Raw genomic sequence first — 14,083 nt, forward strand, 5'->3', positions numbered from 1 at the left:
CATGATCATGAAGGCTACTTGATATGGGAGGGAAATTTAAAACATATATATTCCTGTATATTATTTACTAAAATATAACCACTTAATCCAAATATTATACTATGAAGGTTAAATAATATGGCTGCTTTTAACTGCTTTTGTATTGCCACAATGCCACAAATCATTATAAGAGGAAAGCAGAATCAGCTAGAATGAGGTCTTCAAACTGAGGGGTTTTTGAAAACATGGATAAATACATTAAAAAATAATAATAATCATAAAAAAAATGAATAACATAAAAGCAAAACAGTTAAGAAAGTTAAGAATAACATGAGGGTAATAAATGACAAATTAAACCAGAATTAACCGAACCATTTAAGTAAATATTTTCCACGTAATGTTTTCATTATTTTATTTGGTTTTAGTACAACACAGTATAATGACACAAGAAGCTGATTATTATTTAATTTTAAAACAAGCATTATATTATAACAGCATTTCACTTTTTTATATATACATGAATGTGCAGACCGCAAGAATGACCAAAGAAAGAACATAATTTTTCAACACTGAATATTTTACTCAATATTTTATTGACGAATGACATTTACTTTTTACCAAACAATGAAAACAGATTTTATGTAGCAGCGTACAGTAATCTGGAAAACACCATTTACTTTACACTCAAAGTAACCTGCAGAACAGTTATTCACGTTTATCAGTCATGTCAAGCATGAGGCAATAATTTTATCACGACTATGCTAATCAGCCAGCCATAACACTATTTCAGCACTCTGTACTCTAACACACACACACACACACACACACACACACACACACACACACACACACACACACACACACACACACAGAGTAAGACCACACGTTGAGCACACATTAGTCCTCTACATTTTCGTGCTGCAGTAAGCTCCCAATTAATTACGCTAATGGGAAATGGAATTATTTCCCAGATTAAAGTGGAAGCTGACCCTCCGGCATCCCTGGATATGTGTGTGTGTGTGTGTGTGTGTGTGTGACAGAAACAGGCTAGCAAGCAGAAGCAGCTCACACAGCTAGCACACAAAAGAAGGAAGGGAAAACACAATAATACTTGTTGGATGGCTGAAAGCCAAAGTGTGCAGACAAATATGTGAGAGAGTGACTTCTGAGGCAGAAAGAACACAGACTGACAGAGAGGGACTCATAGTAAGTTCAGCACAACCAGAGCTGCAGGGTCCCTGAGTGCAATCGCCTACCTCTGTTTAGAGGTGAAAATAAGGCCACTAAGCCCCTGGCTCCAAAAAGGCCAGCGCCATTCCAAATGAGACCTTATTAGTAAGTGAGAGAACAAATGTGTGTGTCTGCGTATAGATCTGAGAGAGAGAGAAAAAACAAAACGCTGCCCACAATGAGCTGCCCTGCATCAAAGGCATTAGAGATCTGTGGGCCATAATAACAGAAACACTGGCCTACTTTCACCAGCCATTAACAGTTAGACAGAGAACGCAGGATCGCGTCAATAGACAGTCGTCACTCCAGCTCGCCTTCACTGTGCTTCTCTGTCCTCTCGCTGTCTTTCTTCTATTCAGTCTTCAATTAAATCTCATCAAGGCTAATTTCTCAGCCAATTTTTTTTTTTTGGCTAAGTCTCCCAAGTTTTCGGAGATCTTAGATGACTTTACATTATTTACCTCCCGATCACGTCTGTCTCACAGGCAGAGATTGGAATGGAGCACATGCAAAAAGAACAAATCCGATGCACACACTTAAAGTGTGTAAATACACATTAAAATCAAATGCTGTCCATTTTGTAACACTGCTCATTCTCTTGTGTGCACATAAATGCACACCACTGTACTGAGACCAGACCAAGCTGAGTTTGTGAAATGGCAATGTTTGTGGGGTGATTTCTCACTGCTGCTGCGGACTTCCTCTGAGATCATTTCAGTGGGGAATCTTGTGACATGGCAGAGATCCAACCAAATAATCACTGTTCCTCTGCCTTTGTAAATAAAGAGAGTGCTAAACAGAGATGGAAGATAGAAGAGACGAGTATTTTCCATTGAGACACTAGTTATTTAGTAGCCCAAAGCATCTGCCAAAGCAAAGTAGCAAAACCATAAAACACTCCACTGAAAAGAGGTTATATGATACGTTTTGGATGCTGTCTTCCTTACAGTTATTTCAACCAATTTCACCACAAAGACTGCACTGGTCATTCTGCAACACTTGCTAAGTTATGCTGGTGAACAGCACCAAACCAACACTAACTAACATAAGTCAAAGCCAGAATGAATTTAAATCTATACACATTTCTATGTATACACATTTAATAATGTTTTATTTATTATTATTATTATAATATTTTATAGTGCTGTCAAATGATTAATTGCGATTAACTGCATCCAAAATAAGTTTTTGTTTACATACAGTAATATGTGTGTGTACGGACTATATTTATTATGTATATATCAATTAAATACATAATATAATACATACATAAATACTATATATTTAAGAAAAAAAAATGTATATATATATATATATTTTTTTTTTAAGAATAAAAATATGTACATGCATTTATGTAAAATGTATTTAAATATTTTCAAAATATATATTGTATTTGTGTGTATTTGTATATACATTATAAATACACTGTCCAAACACATTATGTTAACAAAAACTATTATTTTGGATGCAATTAATCGCGATTTATCGTTTGACGGCACTAATTAATTAACTTTTATAATACTTCATATTTTGTTAATACATGAGAAAATTTTGGAATTTAACATAGAAATATATTACTCAAAATCCTCTAAAAATATTTGAAAACAATCACCACTAATCTTTGCTCATAAACATATGAACAAAGATAAGAATTGTTTTCTTTTTTAATATAGTAAATATTAGGGATGTCACGATTCTCCAAATCCTCGATTCGACTGCATTTTCGATTCTAAGGTCACGGATCGATTCGATTCTCGATTTTTACATTTATTCTCTTTAAAGCACAGATTGTCATTTTTCAAACTAGACTTTTATGTAATATAATATCTGACCTTTGTTTGCAATGTACCACACTACATTGTCAAATGTAAAACTTTTATTAACAACATAATGTAACAATAACTTATATCTTTAGTCAATTGAAAACTTTAAATAAACTGCCATCCAGTTTCTCTTTTGTAAGTGCAGTCACAAAAGATGACATTCAAGTTCATAATGAAACAAACAAAAACAATAAAAAATGACTAAACTAACCTTCAAATATTACAATGTATCTAATTAAAAGATTAAAGATAAAACGCTTGTTAAACACTTCACTGTCATTCATTTAGATTTGTTTATTTATTTATATATATATATATATATATATATATATATATATATATATATATATATATATATATATATTATGTATGTACAATATGTGTGTGTGTGTGTGTGTGTGTGCATCATTACAGTCTGTAAAATATGTGTATCTCTTATTACAAGACTGCAATCACTAACAATCAGAAGAATTCCAGTTAATCAAGTATCTACAAAAGATGTACTCTATAAACAATGCATTAAATTACATTAAAGACAAAAATAAATTAAACAAGCAAAAGAAATGATTATTCGCATGTATCTGGTCCACTGATGAAGTCATGGGTCAAGTCAAGTGAATTATTACTCATTTTCTAACAGGCGTCGAATACTGACTTTAGGAAAAGGGGAATAACCAATGACATTTGAGATAACAACTAAAACAGCAAGCCCCGCCCCACGACTGACAAAAATAAAATTGTTCAGGCGAGCAGAGGTGAGATGATCGAGCGCGAGGATGTGGGGAATGAGCATGCGCGCGCGAGGGCTTTTATTGCTCGCAGAGTACATGTCACACGCACGAGAGTTTGAAATGAGCTCGCGGGCTCCCGTTTCCATAGACAGTAAAAGAAATGGACACAGCGACCCCATTGGAACTCAATTGAGACAAATGAAGCCCAGTTTTAGCATTTTTTAGCACTTCTGTTTCTGACGCGCAGACTCAAACGAAGCTTGACGACGTCAGCAACCTGTCTGACAGATGTAAATCTTCTAGTAGCTGTGCGTGCAAACTGCCATCGTTAATCTTGCAGAGACCGCGAGCTTGAGCGGGGAGTTCTTTGGCGTGAGTGAGCAGGAGTAAGTATTCTGATTGATTATTTTGTATAGTATTTTAAAATGTAACGCCAGTACGCCATATTAAGTCAATTGCCTGCGAGCTTCTCCTCCTGTCTGTACGGTAATGCGACAGAGAGCCGAGTGGTTATGACGCAATCGTTAGCCTATTTTTTACAAAAACTGTTTGTACGGGGCCATAATGTAACATAGAAGGTAATGGAGCCCTTTATACATTGTCGTGTATCTTTAGAAATAAATAATGGACAAACAGAGTCTTTAAACGCCTCAGATGTAAAGTTATTCGCTGTCAAAGTGACGCCAAAATGAATGGGAGTCAATGGGAATGCTAACGCAAGTGAAGTTCTGCTAAAAGATGGCAGCCCCCACCCGACTTCAACTTCCGGTCGAGTTCCTTGCCCCTTGCCCGTTTCTTCGCATCCGATTCAGTTTTTCTCTCGCGGAAGCCATATAACGCGCGCGCGCCAGCTTCAGTTGAATGCCTGGTTATTTTTGTCATTGATTTGCCGTCATACAACATGGGGACGCGGCAGCATCGACGATTCCATTTTTTAATTCGAAGTTCTAAACTGTGACTTAATTTCGATCGATTTCGATTAGTAAATATATTAAATAAACATGAAATAACTCAGTATCTTGCATTTAGATTTTACCTGGCTGTACTTTTTTATTTTATTTTATCAAAACAGCTATTTTAAGAGGTGCTCAATGGAAAATGATGCAGCATAATAGAATATACCTAAACAGTGAAACTATCCAAAACCAGATCTTTTCACATGTGATTATGCCTTCAAAACCAGATCTTTTCACATGTGATTATGCCTTCAAAACCAGATCTTTTCACATGTGATTATGCCTTCAAAACCAGATCTTTTCACATGTGATTATGCCTTCAAAACCAGATCTGTTCACGTGATTATGCCTTCCTGCCCTTCTATCACAAAAGCTGGTCTCTTCAGTAGCTTCATCTAGCCATGCTAAGAGACTAATACTAGTAAAACAATGTTCTAGTTATTCTGTCTCCATTAATTACTGTGAAATCAACTACAAACAAGAAGATCTACCCGCAAACGCCATATATTATACATAGTGAAAACTTCTCAGTTGCACAGCACTAGCCTCATCTTTCACAATACACACAAGTAAATTATCGCCTCTGCAGGTGTTGCTGTGAAGTGGAGACCGTGCTCAGGGGTAGCACAGAACATTTTGTCTGAACTGTGGTCCATCCAGTGAAACTAACAGCGGCCCGAGTGCATGGCCAAAGGCATGAAACACACGTGATGTGACTCAACAAACACAGCACATTGTTTTTACGCAACATACTGCATTATCAGTGTGACATGCAGCAGAACACTCTCGACATCCAGCATCTACTGAAGCATCTCGGGTGTCAACTTGATTAATAACTACAGGAAAAGATCTTTTTATAAAAATGACAGTGACCGTTAGATTCTCTTGTTCATCATGCACATTGATCATCTTTTCTAGGCTTTATTTATTTATTTATTTATATATTTTAAATTAAAGCTTTGACTAAGAACTCCAAGAATTTAGTATGGTATTCAAAAGGTTTTTAACCAACTGCCTCATTTTTTTATTATTATTAATGCAATAATTGCAATAATATAAAAAAATTCTTAAGAGTTACACATCTGTTGTTGCGAATACCATTGGTACATGGTTTAAATGCTATTTTTATATGCTGAAATAAAATAGGCCTACTCCTTTTTATGCCAATATAAAATTATAGAAAATATATAACAGTAAATATTCTATTCACGAGTAGAAAACTGGCTTGCAGATTATAACAGTATCCCAGTGTTTGACCGAGGAGAGGCACTATGAGCATAGTTTTTACGCATTTGTAATGTGCTTGAATTACAAAATATAAGCAATCAAACTTTCTAAACCTATGAACTAATACATAATTTTCAGTGTTGTGGACTTTTGTTTCCTTTTTTTACTCATCTTAGTTCCTGTTTTCCTTATTTGGTCATGTTTCCTGTGCATTTCTATGTTTCCCTTTTTCCCTCATTTCATCCCTTGTTACTTAAGCCATGTGTTTCTAGTCTCAAGCGTCTGGTGTTATATGTCTTCATGTCCTCCTGTGTTCCAGAGCTGAATTCGGTTTTATCTTTATATCATTAAAGTCTATTGGTTTCGAGCTACTCCCATGTCTCCTCATTCCCTTGCTCCCAGTGAGACTGTGACAGTGTTGCATGATGTCACAATAGGGCTTAATTAAAAATGTAGGCAGTGACCCAAGCAAAAAATAAATATACTTAAAATAGTTGTCTACAATTGTACTTTTAGTATACTTAACTGGTATACTTAAGGTCTGCTTATTTGGAACATCTAATTTTGTATTTAATGCACTTTAATCGTGCAGGGGTAGTGCTGAAGTCCAACTAAAGATATTTACTTTGCATTTAAGACCAATATTAAGATCATACAATCCTCATCAACAGTGACATTAAAACACATTTTAAAGGTTAATAGCATGTTATTTAAATCGAGGGTTAGATATTTAAAAAAATATAGGCAGAAATAAAACATTTACATTCTAGTTGTTTCATATCACAAAATGCCAACAAACTCTGGTCCTTCCTGTTCCTGTCCTAATTAAGTGTTTCCAATCATGTGTTCCAGGTGTGTCTAGTTTTCATCCTAGTCTCCGTGTATTTAAATTTGCGTCTGTGCAGTCTGTCTTTGTCTGGAATTGAACATCAACCCCCATCCTACGGGTGAATTTCTGTCAAATAAAAGACTGTTTCATGTTAATTCTCTTTGTCTCCTCCACAGTAGGCAGACTGTTACAATATGCTTTAATGGACTTATTAAACTCATATTTCCATATGAGCTTTCTATCCTGTATTGATCACATATACGCCAAACACTATGAGTGTAACAATAGATTACAATGTCATTTTATAGGTCTGTCAGAAACATCACACTGATTTTATAAGCCACAAAACTAAAGGTTTATGCTGAAAAGAACAATACGTACCATATCTTCAGCCATTATCAAAAAAGAAAACCATAACACATACGAACACTCCATATCTGAACGGATATGCTGCTGATAACAATATTAAGAACAGATATACAACATCCTATCTGAGAATAGATTACAGCAGCTCACACACACACTTTGTAAACACTAAATCAGGCTTCAGTTCACACTCACATAGAGCAATTCTGCTTGGCACTGCTTGCCAGCTATTGGCTGAGAACTAAGCACTGCACGAGGTGGACAAAGGTGGGGCTGTGTATGAACATGCGTTGATGCCAGCTGGATGTGTGACATATGCACTGCATAACCACTAATGAAGGCTGGGAGGACAGGGACAGATGGTCTGATTGATAGCCCAACGCAACAAACCATTTAAATTCAGATGGCAACATGTCTGTGTGGGTGCATTTGTGTGTGTATCCCGGGTACAGTGCCAGCTATTACTCAGCAGCATGGCACAGTCACTGAGAGAGAGAGAATATACATGAAAACATAACCGCGGAAACAGCATACATGTAACGGGTCCCATCAAATTTTTGAGTTATGACAAACATGAATTAATGACACACAAACTGTGCACAGTTAGTTTCTCACTTCATGTGTTACTGCTCTAATACTTTAAATAGTCCAGGCTCATTAGGGTATATATTGATTTCACAATAAAAAATTAACTAGATTTCACCTTGTATATTTTTGCATTATGATGTTCGTTATACGTTCATTCTCTCTGTAAATAAACAAAACAAGAAAGAGAGAGACAGGTCTGTAGCGGTCTATAAAGCCCCTTTCACACTGCCATTCCGGCAAATACAGAGGTAAAGTGTTCCTGCAATTGGTCCCTGGTTGCTAGATTTTGCACTTTCACACTGCCAGTGATGACCCGGTATATGTGCGTGCTTTCACAAACGACCCGTAAAGATCCCGTAATGACACGTGACATCAGCGCGTGACGTGTAATGTACGAGTCGACAACGTTAGGCACGTTATACTTTCACTGAAGCAAGCAAACGGTCTCGGCGTCAGCGCGGAAAGTGAGGAACTAACTGATCTTTGCTTCATTACAGTTTGCACATATGTTTTCGTCGCGAATGTTGATCTTCCTTCAAAACAGCCGCTAAAAGAGTCGCGCGTCATCGCTTCAATACGGAATTAGATCTGGCTTTTGTTCACACAGCGCTCGTCCCGGGTCGAACCCCCCAATGTTACTAGGTCCCCGACCCGGGTTTAATTCGGTAATTAATTCGGGGACGTGGTTGCTTTCACACAGAAGGCGACCCGGCAATGTTTCAGAAATATTGCAGGTCTGACGTGCAGTGTGAAAGGGGCATAAGAAAACGGTTTAATGTAGGTTTTTTGAGCAGTGGGGTTACCCGAGCCTGCTTGAATGCAGAAGGGGAAAGTGCCTGTGAGCAGAGATGTGCTGATGATTTGTGTGAGTGTGGGACAGATTACTTGGAGAAGGTGGGAGATGATTGGGTCTAGAGGGCATTGTTGTAGGATGGCTGGAGAGGAGAAGTTTTGATACTTTTGCCTCAGTGAGGGGACAGAAGGAAAAGATAGGAGTTTTATCAGTGGGTGTGGTTGTGGTTAGTTTGAAGTTCTGTGTGAGGGGGGCTGAGATTTGACTACTTGATTGTTCTAGTTTTGGCAGTATGGACTTCAGCAGAGAAAGATGAAAGCAAAGAATGATAAATACTCTGGTCTGACAGATCTTAGATTTGTGCCATTTTTTTTCTGCTGGCCTGAGTTTGGTCCGATGCTCATGAAGAACATTGACAAATATCATCTAGACAAGAGGTTAAAGGAAAACATAAAGTGTCAGTTGCTGCATTCACATCCAGAGATGAGAAATGAGTGAGGGAAGAGAGAAGGATACTACGAAGGAAAGTCGGATGGTCGAAATGTAGCGTAGGTTTCATCTAAAAGAAACTGGTATAGAGGTTGGTGGAACACAGGTAGTAAAATGGTCAGAGATATGTAGGGATTTTACCAAAAGGTTGTCTGAAATATAATTGCCTGTGTAAATTTAAGTCAAGTTGGTTGGTTGGTCGTTTGAGATCAAATGAAGCAAGGAGTGAATGGAAGTCTGTAGCATAAGGCTTGTCCAGATGAATGTTGAAGTCACCAAATAATAAAAGTGGACTGCCATCCTCCGAGAATCAGGACAGCAGCCCACCCAGCTCCTCTAGGAAGATGGCTAGAATTTGACCAGGAGCGCGGTAAATTACAAAAACCTGGAGTTATATAGGAGCTGTTACAGTAATCGCATGAGATAAGGGGTAATCCAAAAGAGAAGTCAAAACGAACAGACAAACAGGTCATACACATGGCAATAAGGCAGAGATACAAATGCTTGGTAAGGCAGGATAAACTGTCAATACTTCGCAAGTGTGGTGACCAAGTTAATATGGCCACCAAACAGGAAGTGGTTGCAGAAAAAGCAGACGGAGTGCCAACAGTCAATACTCGGGCGAGGGCTCCCTCTGCTGGCTTAGCGATAGAAGTATTGGATGTAAAGATAGGATGCAGGTTAGCAAGATTACATTTTCATCTACGCGTGGCGTTAGAGGGTTATTGAGAGACAACTGAAATGTTTTGGAAAAACATGATAGAGGTGGAAAAGAGAGGACAGAAAAGGAGAGTGTGTAAAGGAAAGATAAAAATTATATTTAAGTGCATTGCCGCTTTCGTTGCTCTGTGAAGTAGTGCAGGTAAAGTCTCGGGTCTTTACACTCATCGTTCTTCACACAAGGACGCTTGACGATTCCGCATCAGTGCACAGACATCAAGTAAATACACAATCTAAAACAATAAAATGAAAACAGCTGTGGCCGCCTTCTAATTACCATAGCCAATAGCCTATAGCAGGGCAATTGCTCAAATCGAAACTACAGTTCGCACTTAAGTACAGGAAGGGAGCAATGCAAATAACACAGACTCCTTCTTACCTGAGGGCAATTATTATAATTACCAGTAAGCAATCAAAAACACTAACTCCAACGGAAATAATGTAATAAAATAATACATGTACATTATTTCTGTCCAGAATGAGTGAAATATTATCTTTTGTTATAATATAAACACAAATATTACAATATTTACTTCCACACACACAACATGCAGGAGGGAAGTTAATTTCACTACTTTCTAAGGGAAATAAGGGAAAACAGAACTGAAGAGGAGATATTTTGTAAAATACGCAATGTTAATTGCATAATTTCATATTTGTTTTGTAAACTGAATTAAACTTTTACAAAAAAATAAATAAAAAAGCATGTTTCCATACACTGAATTTCCTGATTATGAAATTATTCTTACCATACAATGAAAAAACTTCCATTGTATGGACAAAAACAGGTGAAGCATTAATTACAACCATCTTTTCCACAGCATAAGTCATAGAAGAATGACATGAAGGTGAGAAAATATATGTGAGTCCAGGCCTAAGCCTAATGACAATCAACATCCATGTGTCATGCTGGTAAAATTCCTGAACTATACAGTGTGGAAGAATAAATGCGGGCACTTGCTCCAGAGTATGGGAATTGAGTGGGAGGACTGCAAGCTCTCCATGAGCTTATTTTGAGTTTTTGACAAGAGAGATTGCAACGATGAGGAAAAAGTTTACAGCAGCATGGAAGTTGCAATGGGATCACAGGATCGGCTCATCCAACTTCACTGTAGTTCTCTCAAGAAGGGAAAAAAGCAGTTTTACTGGTCATGCAGCAACATAAGAAGTATAAAGGAACATATTTAAACACCAAAGAGGTGACAAGTAGATCTAAAAATAACGTGCCAAGTTTAGTTCCAGAAAATCTTTGGGTATAACGTTATTTAAAAGGGCATGTTTTCGACCTGACATTAGAAGACAATAAGTTACTAAAAATGACAAAATCAAATGTTTAAAAAGTCAAACATCATGTAATACAACCATTACTCATCAATGACTCAATCCAAAGTTTGAGTGTTGAATACCAGGTTAAAATGTATCGCTTATGCCACCAGAAAAAAAAGAAAGCTGATGTGAAAATGAAACATTTACATTTAGTCACTTTGCAGATGCCTTTTTCCAAAGCGACTTGCTATTGGGGGATACATAAAGCGATTCTTCTTGAAAAGGCAAACAGACAAAGGAAGTGCTTGTAATACCAAGTTTTAGACATTGTTCAAATAAGTACAAGCTAGAAAGAGAAGGAAATAATAAAGAAAAATACTTTCTTTTTATTTATTTTTTTAATGATAAAGCCAAGTAGTTTTGAAAGAGATGAGTTTTCAGCAGTCACTTGAAAATTGTCTGGGATTCAGCATTCCAGTTAGGGGTGGGTAGATTAGCCTCTCTGTAATGGTACCATGAGGCGTTGCTCACTAGCGGATCTCAAACTTCTGGAGGGGATGAAGATTCGTAATAGTGATTGGAAGTAGGGGGGGCTGAACCTGTGGCTTTTCTATATGTAAGCATCAATGTCTTGAACTTGATGCAAGCTGCAACTGGTAGCCAGTGCAATGAGATAAAGAGAAGTGTAACATGGGCTCTTTTGGGCTCATTGAAGTCCAGTCGTACCACTGCATTTTGAATCATTTGCAGAGGTTTGATTGTGCTTAATGGAAGTCCAGCCAGAAGAGCATTGTAAAAGTCCAGCTTAGAAATAACATGGGCCTGGACAAGAAGTTGTGCAGCATGCTCCATTAGAAAGGTCTGATCTTTCTAATGTTAAACAATTCAAACCTACAAGATCGAGCAGTCTTTGCAATGTGGTCTTTGAAGGTCAGCTGGTCATGGAAGGTTACACCAAGATTTCTCCCTGAAGTTGATGGGGTAATTGTAGAAGAGCCTAGCTGTATGGAGAAATCACACTGTAGAGTTGGAGTGGCAGGAAAGACAAGAAGCACAGTCTTTGCCAGGTTCAACAGTAAGTGATATTCTTTCATCCATGCCGAGATGTCCACCAGGCAGTCTGAGATCCGTGCAACTACCATTGGATCATCTGATTGAAATGAAAGATAGATCTGTGTCATCAGCATAGCAATGGTAGGAGAATCAATGTGCCTGTATGATGGGACCAAGTGATGATGTCATTTATATGGAGAAGAGGAGGGGTCCAAGAACTGATCCCTGAGGAACACCAGTGACAAGTTGATATCCTTTGGATACCTCCCCTCCCCAAGCCACCCTGAAAGACCTATCAGTGAGATAGGATTCAAACCAGCGAAGGTGAATCCCTGTGGTGCCCAGTGATGACAGGGCAGACAAGAGGATCAGCTGATTGACAGTGTCAAAAGCTGTCATTTGGAAAAACAAATCAGTAAATACTACATAGGACATTTATAATCATTTAGCAACAAAATATTTATTATTTCACACTGTTACATTATAATAGTATGATGCCTATGTCATAAATCAAGCCAAAAACAAGTGAGTGAAATCACAAGATGATTTCTTGACAGGTTTGGAGAAAGACATGAGCAAATGGACAGTTCAATGTGTCTTAGCTGAATGCTGATGATAGTATTCATTGCAGTATCATCAGAGATCGGGAACCAGGAACTAAGGAACACAATGTAGGAGAAGGAGGAGGTAAGTGCACACAGAGTCTGGGAACAGTTCAGGGTAGATGACGGAGGTGGCTGTGACTTTGATGAATCCACTCACTTAATAAATGTAAAATAAATTTGAGTTTTATTTTACATTTATTTAGATAAAATCAAGTAGAAACCCAATATTGATCATATCATGAGAATAATTAATGGCTATTATGCATTTCTAATTTCGAACTGGTAATTTTGTACTTTAACAAATCTAAAAGAATATCCATTCTTTTAAACTATAATGTACATTATAATATTGTGATGCCTGAATTCACTAGATGAATTAATAATTGTGGTTACACTTTATTTTAATGTGTCCTTGTTACACTGCAATTATACACTTAAGAACTGAGTAATATTATGTAACTACATTACTACTATATAGTTAGGGTTAGGAGTAGGGTTCAGCTTATTGTTACTAGCATTTAATTATGCACAATAGTAAGTAAATGCAACATCTGTAACAAGGACACCTTAAAAATAAAGCATTACCAAAACTGTTTGAGTTACTACCATGCATCTAGTTTAAAAAAAATATATATATGTATATACCTGGCACAAATAGGAGGGATCCAAAATGTGTTTTCAAGTCAAGGTATTTCATTTATAATGAGTGTCTAAGGGAATGAAGTGGCAGGAATTCAGAGCCAACAATGACAGTATAGTGACAGATGTGTCATTCATTGTGATGTGGAAATAAATACACCAGTAAATAGAAAGATGAGCAAACAATATACTAACAAAATAATTGCAGTAGCTATAGGAACATGAATGCAATACTGGTGATTATTTTAAGAGCTCAGTGTCACTTGTAAGTAAGGCCTGGATTGCAATAGATTTGTTGATCTGTTTTTCTAGTAAGCAACCAAAGGGGAACAAGATGGGTTTTGACACTTCGCTCACATCACTTAAAGATGACTAAAATCAGTGCTCTTAATACATGTGAGGAATACTGACAGATCAAAGATGACCCTGAAGATGGTAGTGAACATGTCTACTAAGTGTCCTCAGAACCCAGGAATGGATGTTCTCATAGAAAATAGTACACAGAAGCCACATCCGACTGGGAAATGTCCTTACAATGACGACTCAGACAGCATCAATGTATTAGTACATTTAATCATTTATGTCTCTATACTATCAGGAGGAGTCTATCAAAAGAACCCATCACACACTTAGATTGAATTCATGTCCTAGCAGAAGCTGAAGGATTTAGTATTCTGATGTCCTTACCAAACGAAGTTGGTGTACATGTTCAATGCCAAATGCAGGAAAGACTCTGCAAAAGAGGTATATAATAAACGAGATGACAATAGTCCAAATAATAACCACAGT

At 37.2% G+C, this 14,083-nt stretch overlaps 1 protein-coding gene across 2 annotated transcripts in view; it reads right to left on the reverse strand.

Annotated features, from left to right (window-relative positions):
• LOC127962313 (immunoglobulin superfamily DCC subclass member 4) overlaps window positions 1-14,083 on the reverse strand; it is a 65,998-nt gene that overhangs the window by 36,820 nt on the left and 15,095 nt on the right. The window lies entirely within an intron of this gene.

Source organism: Carassius gibelio, chromosome B7 (assembly GCF_023724105.1).
Source record: "Carassius gibelio isolate Cgi1373 ecotype wild population from Czech Republic chromosome B7, carGib1.2-hapl.c, whole genome shotgun sequence".
Lineage (NCBI taxonomy): Eukaryota > Metazoa > Chordata > Actinopteri > Cypriniformes > Cyprinidae > Carassius > Carassius gibelio.